Genomic DNA, 18,049 nt, shown 5'->3' with positions numbered 1-18,049 from the left:
ACCTAAGATGTAGCTAGTTTGATTAAAGAATTGAATTTTTAATTTTACCTCATTTAATTCATTAAAATTAAAATTTAAATAGTAACACATGGCTAGTGGCTACCATATTGGTTAGCTCAGCTCTAGTAGATCCCTTAGGAAGGGCTCATGGGAATGATATTCTTGAATTCTTGCCTGTTGATAATAATTTGTCTACACCTTTTATATTTATAGATCAGTATTATTGTATATAAAATCCTTGGGTCACATTTTCCTCTCTTTGAGCAAGTTAACTATGTTGCTTCTGGTATAGTTATAGTTGAAAAATCTGATGATAATACATATTTTTTTTTCATTTTAAGTCAGGTGTGCTTTTTTGCCTAGAAACCCAAAATATTTTTTCCTTAAAGCTCAGTAATTTTACAAGAATATCTCTTAGTGCTTGTGTAGATACTTCATCATAATCAACCACAGATGATAATTTCAGTAATTGTAAATGCCACTGCATGCCATTGATTACCTAATATCCCATTTTCCATTGGCAAAGAGTTCTGCACTCTTACACAGAGCCAAGACGTCGCCAAACCTTCAAATTTGATCTTTGAGGGTCTATTTCCTAGGACCACTCCTGGCATCCATTTCTGTATCAATGTCTAGTTGGGAGACAGAAACCATTCTAATAATTAGAACAGAGAGAATTTATTATAATAGAGAGACATTAACTTTATAAATGACATGACCATCTTACATATCTTTTCTCAAGCATACAGTGTGCTCTTTCAATATGTAATTTCAAATACTTTTATTTTTTATTTCAGGAAAGATTCCAGTATTTGATCTGTTCTCCTGCTTCGCATGTGTTTCTTCAGGGATGCCTATTATCTGTATGTTGGATTTTCTTTGCCTGTCTTCAGTATTTGTCCCTTTCTCTTGACTTCTTTCTTGTTTTCCTCATTTATTTTTGAATGTAAAATTTTTCCTTCCTTTTACCCTCCATTTTTTAAAGGCTTTACTTGTATTTGCTCTTACTTTTCTCCTACAGTCATCTTTATTTAAAAAAAAATTTTTTTTTTGCCCTTTGTTGGTAATTCTTCCTTGAGTTTTGTCACATCGCTTCTGAGTTTTCCTAATTCTGACTAATGTTGTTTTTCCCTATATTGTATTATTTTATTAATATCTTTTAGCTAATTTTGAAATGATATGTTAGAGTTTTGATTTGTCTTTGAGCACAGATTTTCAGTGTACTTTCTTTGCCTATAGGCATATCATTCTACTCCTTTTCTTTTTTTCAAACAATGACATTGTATGGGACTTGATTTTTATACTTTTTTGGTTACTCATTATAATATAAAGTTGGTTTTTATCATACTTTTCTTTTTTTTTAATTTTTTTTTTAATTCATTTATGATAGTCACAGTGAGAGAGAGAGAGGCAGAGACATAGGCAGAGGGAGAAGCAGGCTCCATGCACTGGGAGCCCGATGTGGGATTTGATCCCGGGTCTCTAGGATCGCGCCCTGGGCCAAAGGCAGGCGCCAAACCGCTCCGCCACCCAGGGATCCCTATCGTACTTTTCAAAGCAGGCTTGTCTTAGATTTTCTAACTTTACACAGTGCCCTCTTCTGTTGTTTTCATGAAATGTTTAAAAATGTGGTGGTTTGGTTTCTGAAATTATCTGGCTCTTTTGCCCTCCCACACTTTGATCTTGATCTGCCTTTACATTTATTTCTGTTCCTATCTTACTCAGATGTAATGCTACTGCCAGCAGTTTCTCCCGTGGAGTTCTGGAGTTCAAAGGCATTAGACAACCCCCATCCCTTTTGGTCTTATTCTTGGCCCCTTACACTCACCCACTATTGGAGTTTCTGCTTCTTTCTGAAACTGACCAGCTGTACTTTTTGTCAGTTTCTGTTGTGTTTATGAGGGGTTTTCTATCCATCAGTTGCACCGTTGCATTTCTCTGATTTCTCCAACCCAAGTGATGATAATATGCAGTTTATGTTACTGTCCCCATTCCATTTGTATTTTGGGGTTTGTCAGATATCTTATCATCTAGTTTTGTTGTAAATATTTGTCATATATAAATTTTTCTGTATATTTTTATGTGGGGATTCAACAAGATTCCAAACTATGCTGCCTTTGCTAGCACTGTCTTCTCTTTCAAGTTATTTTTTTCTTTCCCAAATTACTAGAAATTGAGGCTTTTTTCAGGGTTGGCAGAGAAACTGCAATCCAAGAAATGCAAACTGTAGTAAGCTACAGGTGAGACCCTCAAGTCTTTGATGGTGGTATTAATGTGTAATTCCCTCAGGAATGTGATATTGTTTCTGATTTGCTATTTGGTTCACTTCACTTGTCCCTTCCCTTCATGACAAGAGAATGAATGTGGATAATTTCCTACTTGATGAAATGTTATTACAACTTTGTCTTCTGGAATGGGAAAATAACCACAGAATGGGTTCATGGACTTTCTTGGCCCATTAGAAGATGGATTCTGGCCAAAGCTGCATGTATCACTTGACCCTCCTAAGTTCTTACTCTTAGTAGTGGGTCACATTTGTCTTTTGTGTCCCTAAGGATTAATGCTAAGAACCGATGTCCAGTTATACCCCAAAGTCTGGGTATTTCCCTTCCCCAGTGTACAGTTACTCTGGCGATTGGCTTTAGTTGATTTGAGGAGACAAAGGAGCTTACAATTCATGCCTGAGACAATGCCATAGTGTCCTTGCTCAAGGGGACCTGACTTCTATATTCAATAAGCTCAAATTGTGAACTGGATCCATTTCTGAGAATTGGGTTAAGGTAATCTGACTTTTCACTGAGGCAGCTCAAATCCAGTGTTTGAATTTCTTTTCTTGATTTTTCTGTTGCCCATTTGCTTTAATCCTAGGAATCTGGCCATAAATAATCTCATTCATGAAGGTCAGACCATTCTGATTATAGCTATGTTCCTGCTGCTCATATGGCAACCAGTTAGTATTACCACTTGACCTCTGCCACTCCAGAATCATATCATCACCACTGAACTCAGGAAACCTATTGCAATACCAGCATCTCCTACATAGAGAAGCCACTATATAGCATTTTAAAGGATATTGGTGCTTCAACAAGATCTATGTCTCTGTGTCTTACTTAAGGGAGCATTCTTTGGGTCCTAAGGGCAAACATAGTTAGACGGTGAGTGAATGGGTCATAAATAGTAATTTCATTTTAACACTGTTATCTCCCTAAGGCTTTGTATTACTCCCATCCCCCTACATTCTGTCAAGGAATTTTAGCATTTCAATCTCATTTGAGGTAGATCTTTCTTGAAATCAGTTTTAAAGTGATCAGCTGAACAAACAGGTGCATTTTCTTGAGTTAAACTACTGAATTAAAAATCTCTAGTAAATGCATCCATGTTGATAATTACTTCTCACTAATCTAGTCCTCTGAATCCATTATCACACATATTCTCCAGGTTTCTACAGATGTAAATAAGCAGGAAATCATAACATTAAATGGTAAACTCTCTTTACTTGTCTCCTTGAGGCATAATGAGATTTGACTCTTTTTATAGAGCAAGAAACGATGAAGATAGAGGAACATAGCCATGGCTATGGTGAAACACGAGGATAACTGGTATTTCCTAGAAGGTAGATATCTCTGGTAAGGTCAGCTCAGGCTTTCCATAAAAGGGGGAGCTAACTTTCTCATGTAGGAAGGAAGGACTGCTTCTTCTACCAAGTAAAGCTCAGTGTATAATGAGGGCTCCAGAGACTCACATTCATCTGAATTTATCCAGATGTTTTCATCTCAGTTCTCAGGGTTCCATTCCTTCCCTAATCAAAGTCTGTTTTGACCATAAAAGAATGGGGGAGGCTGTGAATTTGATTCCTTTTGTAATTCAATAGTCACATGACCAGCCTTGGTATCTTGCTTTTGGACATGTCCTTCTGTTGGCTTGAAGAGACTAGAGATAGTGTGATGGCAGTTACAGAAACTTTCCTCCTCTCATTTTGCATAGAATGTAGCATTTTTCAAAATGTACATTGACTCCTTTCTGTAAGCTCTCCAGGGCTTCAGAAGTGTTCAGCTTGCCCCATAATCCTTGTTTGCCTCATTCCAACCATATGAATCCACCCAAGACTTGCCTTCAATAGGCACTTAATTGAAGTCCTCCAAAACATGTGATAATTTAAGTAACTCTATTTGCAATTGTTTCATGGACTGTCAGTTTCCATTTTTCAGTGGGAACCGAATCATCTCTGCCTTCAAATCCAACCAAATCAGATAATCACATCCAAATCTTTGTTGAGAGTCTGTTGTCTAAAAACACTTTTAGTTTCAAAAACTGTGTATTAGTCAAGACTCAGTATAGGTGATGGAAAATATCCCAGGTATTTTATTTTATTTTATTTTATTTTATTTTTTTAAAGATTTTATTTATTTATTCATGAGAGACACAGAGAGAGTCAGAGACACAGGCAGAGGGAGAAGCAGGCTCCATGCAGGGAGCCCGACGTGGGACTCAATCTCAGGTCCCCGGGATCACACCCTGGGCTGAAGGCTGCGCTAACCGGCTGGGCCACCCGGGCTGCCCTATCCCAGGTATTTTAAACACTAAAGGATTTTGTATAAGAAATTGGATGCTTTAAGAAATGGCTAGAAATGTTAGAGCAGCATGAATCAAGAGATCTATTAAATTCAATGCTCATCATAGATGCTACTCAGAAATCAGATAGCTGGGGTTAGGAAGCCACTTCTCATTTCACCATCAAAACTTTCTTGACACTCTTAACAAAGGTATTAACCAGGCACTGAATCTGGTCATCGTTGTCTCTGACTTGCTTTTGGGCACTCCTGTTTTTATGAGTTTGCTTGTTAACAATGGGAAGATAGTCTCTTCCATATTCATTTTCTAAAAATTTTGTGAGTGTCTTAATTGGAAGAACCTAATTTGTGTATAGAATGCTAGCTGCAAAAAAAAAAAAAAAAAAAAAAAAAAAAAAAAGAATGCTAGCTGCAAGGGAGTCTGGGGGGGCCATTTTTAATTTTCCAGGTTCTTCAAGGTGAGAATGGATGCAATCTAGTGTATCAAAAGGCCAAATGCTTTTTTTTTTTTTTTTTACTTATGTAAGTCAGTTGCTGTTGCTTCATGCAAAATGGGAGTTAAACTACAGCGAGGTGAACAGGTAATGGAAATGGGGCCATGTAAAGAGCAAAAATAATATACTCTTAAAAATTTTGTATGAAGAGAGAGATGAGATGGTAATTAGTGGGAGAATTCAGAGGAAAGGTACAGTTTCTACTTAGATACAAGAGATTTAAGCATTGTTATGGGTTGAGGAGGAGCAAAGAGTAGAGAAGAGGTCAGTTGAGGACTTAGAATAAGAAATGAGAGACAACTGATCATACAAGGTCTGCAAGAGGTAGGAATCAGGGTATAGGCATCAAGGCTGGCCTCAAACAGAGAAGCAAGAGGATCAGCTTTACTTCTGCCAGGACCTTAAAAAGGCAAAGATCCTGCCAGATGTGAGAAATCAGGGAGCATGATAATAGGCAGACTTGTATCCACATCAGTCATACAAGAATAATTTGTGTAAAATAGGTGACTAGATGTGAATGTAGCTCCAGTTGTTTTCAAATGAAGAGTTTATTTTGGGGCATTTCATCTTTCAAATACTTTAAACCATGTGTTGTCAGATATTTACTTAGGACAGATTAAATCCAACCTGAATACTTGTAAAGCAGTGTTTTCACTCCTGTAAGTGTGTGAAACCAACCAACACTGGATCAATGGATTGCTCAGGATTCCATACTGCTCTGCTCAAGCCTATACAAAGTTTTCCATTTCTGCTAGTGAACCTGGATCTCCATAACTTAACTCTAGCCATGGCTGATATGACCCATTTTAAGCCCCTGAAAAGCAAATTAGCTTTGATTGGGAAAAATAATGCAACAGTGAGGTTATTTTCACAGTAAAAGTGTCATGTCTACCCTTAGAAATCAATATAAGAATGGACATTTTGAGCTTGGTTATGCAAATAGAGCAAAAGTAGGTGGATAGGACAGAATGAGACTTGCCTCTACATTTATCTTTGACTAAAACTGTTAGGTTTAACACATCCAGGCAGGGAACTTTTGTGTGTAAGGGTGAGTGGAAAGCAGAGAAGGTCCGTTCTCCTGGGGTCATGTGACTGGGTCTTCCCAGATGGCCAGTGGAGAGGTGAAGGTTGAGTGGACTGCTTGAGAGGAGTGATGATTTGGAGGGAGTTTTCCAAGAGAAAGTAAGAGGATTCCCAATTTCCTTCTTTGTTTCCTTAGATCAGTCTTGGGTCAAGAGGTCAATTGGGTCACTCTAAACTGTCCTGTATATTCTTACCCCCCAATGTCCCTATACACCCATCATCTTAAATAAACCTACAATCCAATTAAGAGTGGTTTGTGCAAATGTAATGCAAATGTGCCCTGAAGACAGTCCCTGAGCAACCTTTTCCCACCAGCAGTTATGTGAAGCCCTTGCTGTATAGATAGTCTGGAGTTGCTACCAGCTTTCATTACATAGGCATGTTCTCATGCTTTATCAGGAACACAAAGTTGAAAAACATTTTCTTATAATGTGTTAAACATTTTGTCTGTGATTCTCCTTTCTCCCTGACACATCCATCGGAGGCTGAATGCCTTGTACTACCTCTATTTGCTTAGCTATCGTTCCCTTACCCACCCAAATCTAGGGCCCTTCCTCCTGTTTTGAGATGAATCCCACCTATGTCCCTTTCTCAAGGCTCTGCAAGGTGACTGGTTAGTAAATTTAATTAACTAATGCACAATAAAGCCCAACTGGTTTCATACATCACTCTTTGAGGATAACATTTGCATTTTAAATGAAGCTTCTTAGACCGTCAAGCTCAGCTAGTAGCTTATAGATCATCAGGACAAATGTTCTGATTTTACAGAGGAGGCCACCAATGCTCTCAGGCTTCACAGGAATTGCTAGAGATCTGAGGGCTAGTGAGGGGTAGGGCCAGTACTGAAACCGGTTTGGGGTCTAGTATACATTGCATCATTACCCACAAGCTCTCACAAGATGATGAGTTAAAAAAAGAATTTTCAGGAACTAAGGGAAAAAATATTTTGAATTGTGTATTTATTTAATACACAATTATGTATTTAATAATTGGCATACATTTACACATAAAGTGATCACTTTTTACCTAGAATTCCTATTTTTCTTTATCTCTGTGGCCACTTAGTACAGAAAACTGTCATCATTTCTTACTCATATGTCTCTCCAACTGGACTCTGAGCTCCTAAGGACAGGGACTGGGTTTATTTGTCACTATGTCCTAGCACCCAGGCCAACAGGGTAGGGCAAAGTGGGGATTCAGTATACATTGCTGAAAAAAATGATTGAACAAATGAATGATCGCCAGGCACAGTGGATATAGTCTTAGGTACCACACTTTCATGGTTCTGACAAAGTTATTCTTTTCTAATATTCTTCAAATTATGTGTTACTCACCTCCTCCTGTAGCTCCTTGTAAGGCTGGTTGCTGCCTTTAACTTTTACTTTTGTGTCCAATGCTGATATGATTATCTCTCTACCCTGAAATCTACTCTAAGATTTCTTTTCCTCATATAGTTCTCATCGCCCTTTTGCAAGATTAAGAAATGACATACTTAAAGAATACCAGATTAATCTGTTCTGATTTTTTTTCTCAGCTAGAGATAAAAAAAGAGCTTTTTGAAGAGCCTTCAAATCAACAGTAATTTCAAATTTTCACAACATAAAGAGGCAGAGCACAAAGTGAATTTGACACTTTGAAAAATGCTGTAAGCCTCCCAGTAGACGATGAACATGCTTCCACTTCATGAATGCTTGTTTCATAAGTATCTATGTCAGGGTTGTTAAGTAATTAATATTAACCTATTGAGAAAGCGTTTCTTTTGTAGGTGGTTGATTTTCCAGTGGGGAGACTAATGAAATATTAAAGACCATGTGAGATGTTTTCTATAATTACAGTTTCTAGCTATATTTACAAATGATGTGTCTACATGCAGTGAAATAATAGCATGGCATTAATCTGTTTTTATTCCTACACAGAACATATAGATTTTTTTTTCAGTCTGAACCCTCTCTGCCCAAGTTTGTCTATAGTTATTTATTACTTTTCACAATTGCCCTCATAGACTCCTTCCTGTTTCTACCGTGATTTGAGAGGCTACCATTTCACATTTTTATGCCTCTCTGTTTTCTGGTTCTTGAATCATCATGAGTTGTTTCTGTGAATTCCTATTACTTATTTATAGAATAAACTCGTTTTGAGTCATCAGTATGATCCATCTCTAGTTAGTTGAGTGCTTAGATCTTGGGGTTTGGGGAAAATCATCTCATGTAAATGTTTATATAATCTGAGTGTTCTCTAGGGCACTCTTACCCCTTAATATCTTCTTAGGATTAATCTGAACCACATTCCATGCCCTGTAAGAAAGTCTAATACCCTCTCTAGCATTTGTGCAGATTCTCAGGGACCTTAATTTCTTAATTTCTTTTTTAAAAAATATTTTATTTATTTATTAGAGAGAGAGTACCCGAGAGTGGGAAGAGGGGTGGGGGAGGGGTAGGGAGAAGGAGAAGCAGACTCCCAGCTAAGTAGGGAGCATGATGTGGGTCTCGATCCCAGGATCCCAGGATCATGACCTGAGTGGAAGGCAGATGCTTGACTGGCTGAGCCACCCAGGTGCCCCAGTTTTTAAATTTCTTATAGTCATTTCTGAGTCTTGTATTTCTTGTCAATTTTTATTTTCCATTATCCCTTTTTGTGGTTGGTTATTTCTTCACTTTGATATTGACCTCAAAAGAGTTCAAACACACTCCCACTTCCCATGTGTGTGTGTGTATGTGTATATATATATATATATATATATATATATATATATATATAATGTGTGTTTATACATAATACATATATATGTGTGTATACATATATAATACATATACGTGTGTGTGTTTTAATCACCAAAGGCCTCTGAATATGTGGCAAACCAAGGTTCGGTTAAACAAATGGGAGATTCAGCAGTATAGATAGATTAAAAGAAAACTTAAATAGACATGTTTTTGAAAGTCCTAGTCTTCTAGCTCCTTGCTCATTATTTCCCATCTCTATCCCCTTCTTTCTCCTGTATCTCTTTCCTCTCAGGAACAAAAAGTCTTCCTCAAATTCTTCCCAATATCTATACAAAGCAATCTAACGCCCTCCACCCTATTCCAAATCCCCACAATCCCTGGCTTTTCTTTGTAAATACAAGAACCCTGTCCAATCTTAAAAAATCACTGGGTGGAAGAGCTCACACCGCTGTATTTTTTGGTAATCTTCCTCATTCTCTGCTGGGGGATGGGTCATGCCTGGTTTTGGCTCTTCTATTATGCTTAATATTCAAGCAGCAATACCTATCAAATACCTTCAGATTTTCCTAACTCCTCGAGAGCACATGAATAAGGCAGTTCTGATTTTTGCTTTTACTTTTCTTTTGCTGTGAAAATATATCCCACTTACCCCGATTTTAGATTATTGACCTTAAGAAATAATTGAAAGGAAGAATTTCAGGAGCATCCTTGCTGACCTTGCTAAATATTTATATGACTTAAGTGGATTCAAACAGGATTGTTTCTGATGCAAAGAACCTTGAATTGTTTTTAGTATATAAAATGCTATGACTTTCATGTGTATGTTGAAAGAGGATTAGATTTGCTGTGTTTAAGAAGGGAGAAATAAATTTGAATAGGACATTTACCTTATACAGTATGGAGAAAATGTCTCAAAAATCAAATAAAATGTGCTTATTAAAAGAAAAAAAATCCTGCCTTTTATTCTCCAAAAACCAAGGAAGAGGATTAATCTACTAATGGTTTAGAAGCTCTACTTTCTTCCATTCAAGGCAGAGTCCTCAGTAGTTACACACTTGAGGACTTACCCAATCAATACCTGCAAGAAAGAAAATCACTCCTTAGACTCGTTCTCATTCCCCCACAGTCACGAGGCTCAAGCACACTTAAGTCAAGGCTCCTTTTACAAAGTCCAATGTCAGATGGAGAGCTCCGAAAGCTTTTTGTTCAGTGAATTGGACCAGACATGATGGCTCTTCTTGTAAGAGCTTCTATTTTTTTAAAAAAAGATTTTATTTATTTATTTATTCATGAGAGACACACAGACAGAGGCAGAGACACAGGCAGAGAGAGAAGCAGGCTCCACGCAGGGAGCCCGATGTGGGACTCGATCCCGGGATTCCAGGATCATGCCCTGAAGCAAAAGGCAGATGCTCAACTGCTGAGCCACCCAGGCATCCCTACAAGTGTTTACAGATTAATAATCATCCTAGGTACTGGCTAACTAGGCAAATATTGTTTAAGGAGAAACTGCATGTATACCCACCTCTGCCTCAGGATGTGAGAAGTGGGTACAGTGTTGATGAACAGCAGACACTAAGCAGGTTTGGGGGTAGAAGGAGTTCACTTTATACAGAGGTAATTGTAAACCTTTTGCAAAGTTATTTGTTATCTATGTGACATGGTTTTATTATGTTTTATATTCCAGTTACTGAATAAGTGATTCTGAGAGGACACAAATTCCAAATATATATGAGCCAGGATTCTTGGTTGCAAGTATCAGAATGTCACTCCAATGCCTTATGCACAAATGGGAATTTATTTTGAATATCAAGGAAAGGCAGTATGTACTTGTTTCTCAGGTACTGATCCAGGGGCTAAATTATTTGGGCTCTATTTCCATATTCTATATGTGCCTCTCTCTCTAGGGGTGGCTTAACTTCATGGACATGCTGTCTTAAGACGGGAAAGGGGAATGGTGGTGGTCCAAGGCCTCTATCAGTACAGCATTCAATCCAAAAGAAAAAAGAAAAACAGGGATCTTCTCTCACCAAGATCCATATATTAATATCACAGAAAGACTATTCAATCACATGCCCATGCTTACATCACTCACTGTGGTCAAGAGGATATAGTGCCAGAGTTTGCCAGGCCTGTGTTACAGGCCCAAGCCTGCTAGAGGCAGGTAGACAGAGCACTATGAGGCACAGTCTCAGCAGAACCACATGGAAAGAAAGAATGGCATTTCCACAATGGAAAGCATGGTCCCCAGCCAACAAATAGAACTGATGCCCACAAAGACAGAGTTTCCTCAAGAAACTCTGAGTATGGAGAAGGAGAGGGACACGTGAACAACTGCAATAGTCAGACGAGAGCTAATACTGTGCAGATAAGCCCAGAGCACCATGTGAGTGCAGAGTGGGGACCTGTAGATTTGGAACATTAGTGGTATTCCTTGGTTGAATCTTGATGGACAAATAAATAGGGGTTGTCAGTGAATGGGGGGGGTGCAGAATAGATTTTTTGGCATTAGACATAGCACAAACAAAAGCAGAGAGAGGCATGAAGGCCATTTGAGGAACTCTTAATATTTCAAAAAGGTTCCAGTGCAGCGTGTTTTGGGGGATTTTTGGGAGAAAAGGCTAAAGAAGTATGAAGGGCTAGACTATGAGGGATCTACATGACTTGCAAAGCATCGAAAGTAGTTAAAGTAGGAAAGTTATTTGATCAAGCTTGTGTTTTATGGCAGCAGGTGGAGAATAGATTGGAAGGCATATGCACTGGACGGGGAGACCATATGCAGTAATCTGAGGCAGAAATGGTGAAGACCTAATTTAAGTAATGCAATTTAGGACACAGTATTGATAGGACTTGACAACTGATTGGATGTTGTCAGTGAGAGAAACGGAGAAGTCTGAGATGACGACATGTTTTCCAGTTTTGGTAACTCAGCAGATGGTGCTGTAAATCACCCATATAAAGGACCAGTTTTTGGTAGATCATGAACTTTGGTTTGGAAACTCATCTTTATAATGCAAACCTGAAATGTCCCCTGAAGCTAAATGGACTCATGAGGGAGACTGCAGAGAACATTGTTGTCTCTAGTAGAAACAGGGACAAGGTGACTTCTCCGTATCCTTTACGCCCACCCCAGTAAAGAGTTTTTCGCTAATTTTAACCACATTTACCCTTCCCACTGTCAGAAGTTGTTGTGACCTTTGTTATGTCTGATGCAGCTTTGAGACAGCTCATTCCTGTATCTGTGGACCTTGTACAGAAGGAGAGAATTTTAATATTATGCTTTATTGATTTAGTCTTCATAATTTAGGGATAGCAGCCTAGTGATATGAAAAGTGGAGTGGTGCTTAATCATTCCATTCTACAGAATGGAATTACAGGCTATCTTAGTTTTTTCCAGTAGGCAATTGCTACATTTATAGTTTTTCTTCATAATGATTACCTTTGACACTTCAAAGCATACAAGATAGAGTCCAGTTCTCTTGTCTGACCTACAAGGCCAAGAATAACCTGATCTGACCCATCTTTCCAGCACCATTTCCTGCCAGTCCATGTAGATACTCAGCTCTGATCAAGGTGGTCTGAACTGTGACAAAGTGCCTAGCACACACAGACAGTTAAAGATGTACTGAATTTTTGAAAGAAAAATTAAAGAAAATCAAGTTTCTCTCTCCCTCTTTTTGAAATGATTGTTCTTTTTCTCATTAAATAATGTTTTCATGGGAAAAATTAACACAAAAATTATGAAGAGTAAAATAAAAAATACTTATAATTTCATTACCCAGGATTAGCTATTGATAACATTTAGGTGAATTTCCAATTATTTCTGTGTATATAGAAGCATATGTACATATATGCATATACACATATATGTGCATACATATGCACACATGAATTTCATTAGAGAAAATTTTGAATTCTGATCTTCTAATTTAGCATTTATCCTAAACTTTCTCCCAATCTTTGAGTACTCATGGATAATATGCTTTTTAATTGTCTGTATAAATATCTATCAATTGACATATAGTTATCTCATCATTCTTTTGTAGTTATTTAGGGTGTTTCTAATTTTTGCAAATGATAAATATCTTATAAAATCCTCATAGGCACATTTTATCAGAATCTCTGGTTGTTTCTTTAGATAAATTCTTAAAAGTAAAATTCTGAGGCACCTGGCTGTTCAGTCAGTAGCGCATGTGAATCTTGATCTTAGAGTTGTGAGTTCCAGCCCCATATTGGGGGTAAAGATTCCTTAAAAATAAAATCTTTAAAAAAAAAAAAGTAAAAGTAAAATTCTGGATCAAAATATTGTGGAAATTTAAAACAATCTTTTATTTATATAGCCAAATTCTTGCTAGAATAATTTTACCAACTTTTATTCTCATCAACTTATATGCGAGAGGCGCCTGTGTGGCTTAGTCGGTTAAGTGTCTGACTCTCGATTTTGGTTGAGTTCATGACCTCGGGGTTGTGAATTCAGGTCCTGTGTCCAGCTCTGTGCTGGGTGTGGAGCCTGCTAAAATTCTCCCTCTCTCTTTCCCCCTCCCCCCTCTTTCTTTCCCTCTCTCTATAAAAAAATTATATAAGAATTAATATAAGAATTATATAAAAATAAATTCTCAAATTGCATGAGAATGATTAATTTTCAGGGTATTTAAGCATACATCAGCTTAAAAACTGTGCTGGTAGGTTTTTTTGTGTGTGTATGTAACTTTATTAAACATCCAGATAAGCTGGAGAATAATTTACATTTTAATGATATTTAAACTTCCAATAGACTATGTCTCTCCACTTATTTCAGTGCTATGTTCAGTCCTTTCAATTTTTACAGTTTTCATTTATGGATATGCTACACACATTTCCTTTAAGGAGATTCCTAGATATTTATTTCTAGTGATATTGCGAATGGGATATTTTCCCATTGTATTTTTTCATTAGCTGCCTTTGCCATATAAGAAAACAATTGATTTTAAGACATTAAAAAAAGATCTTATTTATTCATTCATGAGTGACACACACAGAGAGGCAGAGACATAGGCAGAAGGAGAAGCAGGCTCCCTGTTAGGGAGCCTGATGTGGGACTCGATCCCAGGACCCCGAGATCATGATCTAAGCCAAAGACAGATGCTCAAGCACTGAGCCAGCCAGATGCTCCTAAGAGATTTATTTTTAAATCTCCTTTCCATATTATAAAGGAAAGGAAAAAGGAGGAGATGCCCTGCCTACCTTCCAAACATGCTTTGCAATTTATTCTCCTGTGAGCTTTGATCATATGGTCTAGCTGTCCTAGAAAGCCCTCCTAATGCTTTTCCACCTCAGACAATCTTAACGATGAGGAAGAGACTGTGGTGCTCTGCCCAAACTCCTCTGCACAGAGAATGCTGTTTCTGGGCCCCCAAAGTCACCTGCCAGATGTGCTCATTACCCTCACCAGTGCTGCTTCTCATTCTCATCAGGCTCCATGGCATCTCTGCCACTGCCCATACCAGCCAACAAAGGAGAAGAGACTCCTCCTGGTCGTTCCTCCCCCCTGCTGGCTCTGTGTGAGGTATAGGCACTTATATTTGTTGGCCCTCCAACCCAAAGTTGAGCCCCTCCGGTCATCCATTTCCTCTGATATGGTGGTGGCGTTTATTTACCTCTTGTCTGTGTCTTCCAATGTTCTCTCCTATATTCTGTTCAGTGATGCTGGGCTCAGGGTCTGCATACCGGATTTCTCAGAAACTCTTGCCAGTTGGCTTCCTATTAGCTGGTGGACTGCCAATGGGAAGAACTGGAGGGGGGTTGGGAGATGGAAGGAAGAGGAAGGGACTTTCTATTTCTAGGGGCTGTGTCACTATAGCAAAACAGCAATGAGGTGCCGCTGTGGCCCCCAACCACCAGCCTCATCTGGAGCCCCCCAAACTGACTGGGCCATTCCTCCTTAGAAGTGCCAGTACCTGCCAGCCTCACCTTTCACTTTTCCTCCAGGTCTGAGCCTACTCTCTTCCCTTCCCCTTCCGTCCGCCCTCCCTCCCCTGTTCTTTGCTCTCCTAGTTAGTGCTTAGTCCTTCGGATCTCCACTCAAGCTTTGGCTTCTCAGATCACAATAGGTGTTTGAAGCACATCTGCTGACAGAGGTAAGCTGGCCCCTCTCTCATGAAAACCAACTAAGAGATGGTCAGGAGGTGCTTTTTGGGCTTTATGAGTATATGAATAGGGGGTTGGTATGGGCTTTTGGCTCTAATTGTGCACATGTTTTTTTATATTTCTCTTCTATTATTTCCAAACCTTAAGTAATATATACCAGCTGATGTCATTTCCTTTCCTGTTATTTATTCCACACAACCTGGCTTTCTCCACTGTCCACTACACTATACATTTTCATGGGCGAAGGGATCATATCTATTTCACTACTAGTATTCATGCTTCGATTCCTTGCTTTTCGTGGTACCACTCTTTCCTGGTTCTCTTCCTACCTCTGTTGTTACTACTCCTCAGTTGGCCTGGTAGCCTCTTCACAAAGGTCCCACCATATCTCCACTTAATTCTCTAGTTTAGCCCCTTCAGAGACCAGATGTTTACCAGGTGATAACAGTAGATTACTCAACTAAATTGTGCCATCCTCCTGGGATGTGATACTATATTGATTTACTCTTTTGGCTGTGCTGGAGTTAGGCCATTTTCAGAGATCTCTATTGTAGTTCTTATCCTACAGATCAAGGACCCAATATGGGAGTTGTATCAAGTATATCAAAACCAGTTGAACATTCAGGGATGGGGAAATGACCACTGGGTGAGTCCCTGGATCCAGTGTAAACTGGACCTTGACCAGGATTCCATCCATTGCCTGGTCCTTGTAGTTCCCTACTCTAAGAGAAGGGCCAATAGTGATTGTTCAGATCTCTGATTATTCATGCCAACTGTGTCCAATAGTTGTCCTTGGAATGTTTGAATCTTTCCTTTTCCTAAGTGTATAGTTATCCAAGTGCATGGCCATAGGTCCCTTTTAAGAAGAAATGGGGAAATCATTACCATGTATATTTGCTTGGGTGTTAGAGAGTCCTTCCTCCTGGAGACCTGGCCTCCTGTTGAGTTAGTGAGGCTGGCTCTGAAAACAGATTGGAATCCAGAAACTAGGGATTGTGACTTTTTATTACAGTAACTGCCTTCAGTCTCTTATCATCTATCTTTGATTTCTTAGGAGGTAAAAGCTGATTGCGACCCTTTTTAGCTGAGGAATGACATGTTGTATTAGGTATCTTAATAAATCTTTGTGGACCAAACCCTTTTGGCTGCAATGCCAACCATGGTTTCTTTTTTAAAAAATTTTATTTATTTATTCATGAGAGACACACAGAGAGAGGCAGAGACACAGGCAGAAGGAGAAGCAGGTTCCATGCAGGGAGCCTGACATGGGACTCGATCCCAGGTCTCCAGGATCATGCCCAGGGCTGAAGGCGGCGCTAAACCGCTGAGCCACCCAGGCTGCCCCAACCATGATTTCTTTAGGGTAATTGTGTCCTTTTGACTTCTGGTAGTTAAGCACCATCCCCAACCTCTACTCTCTTGGGAGTTTTTATTATACCCATTGCTATGTGAATCTATTTCTGAAATGGCCTACTCCTACTAATAACCCTGGCCTACTGTACAAGGCTCTGGAACATTTTGATGATGCCCAGAAGAATGCGGAGTCACTGAAGAGTTTTTAAACAGAGGGTAATAAGGTCAGATGTGTGTTTTAGAGAGGTTAGTTTGTCAGCTTTCTGACATTCTTACCACAGCATTCTTTCTGGTCTTTGTAAATGGTGTATCTTGGCGTTCCCACAATCATTTGGTAAGTCTTCGGAACTTACTTATTATATCCATCCCAGAATGACTATTTCTGTGAACCTTCTAATCACTTTCTCAACCATCTTGCACAGCAATTCTGAAATTTTGATTTCATTTAATGTGGTCTATTGCTTTTCCCAATATTTTTAAGAGCTGTTCTACTAGCAAGTTTGTATTATCCCTGGGAGCCCTTGCTGGGACATTAAATCCTGCATTTTGGCAGAGTGCTTCCAAATAAACAAACTCATCCCTACCTAATCTCATGTTCTAGCCCCCTGGATCTTCACCCTTAGAACTGGGCCCACACCTACTCTCCAGCTCCTGCTGCTACATGTTGGTTATGTCTTATAGCACCTTTAGGGAATAATGGGAATAGTTTCTTTCCTCCCTTCTTAGACTTCGTGTATCTCCAGCTAGATTACATTGGGACCTGCTTCTAGTTATAGCCTACTGGCAAGGGTGGGCAAAGATATTGAGAAGGATACATGCTGTCTTTCAGGGCAGAGATCTTTGCATTGTCTTCAAGCAAGGGGGATTCTCACCCTTACTAGGGAGGGTGGGACATTTCTGAAGACTGAGAGACTTCAAAAGTCCAAGAGTTCAAAACCTGAAGGGATATTCAGCTGGATAATCCTGTGTCAGGTCTCATCCCCTTTGCCCCCCAACAGAGCCTTGTCTCTGTGTAACAAATGTGATTTGGTTGGTCATTTAACCTTTTCTAGAGTTTAGCCACTTTAACTTAAGTTCTGGGTCTGGGCCTCAGCTTTCTCTGTCTTTCTGCTACAGCAGATGGGAGCACTATTATAAACTACCAGGGAGTCCCTCCAGCTTTCACACTTGGTTTTTCAAATACCTGTTGATCTTTTATTGGTCTTTATTATCTTTTTCTAAGTCATCCGTGGCACTTGTCAACAAGTGCCTATTTTCCTTGTAATTAGTAATTACCCCATACTTCTCAAATGCCTGATGCATTATACCAACTAGTATAATTCCCTCCTCTCATACACCATTCTAATTCACCATATAGGAGCATGTTCACAACTAGATCACCACTGGTTGCCCAGGTCCATTTGTATTCCTCCTGTCACCATGGAGTCCTTCTTGCCAGCCAGATGATGTGTGATCCAGCCCCAAATACCAACCTACATCCTAATCTTTAGGTCCATTCCTGGTGCCAACTGTCATAGGTTGGGTTCTTGCAAAGCAGATGCTGAGGCAGAGATTGCCATCCAGGGTGTTTAGTCGGGGTCAACATCTGTGGAAGGCAGTCGAGGTAGCAGGATTAGGTAGAGAAAGTAGTCCAACTGTTGTGCATGACTGACGAAGCCTCAGCCAACTCTACAGGGGGCTCCAGAGTGTATATGATCTATTA

The sequence above is a fragment of the Canis lupus genome, chromosome 3 (assembly GCF_048164855.1).
Source record: "Canis lupus baileyi chromosome 3, mCanLup2.hap1, whole genome shotgun sequence".
Lineage (NCBI taxonomy): Eukaryota > Metazoa > Chordata > Mammalia > Carnivora > Canidae > Canis > Canis lupus.
This window is presented reverse-complemented; position numbering follows the sequence as displayed.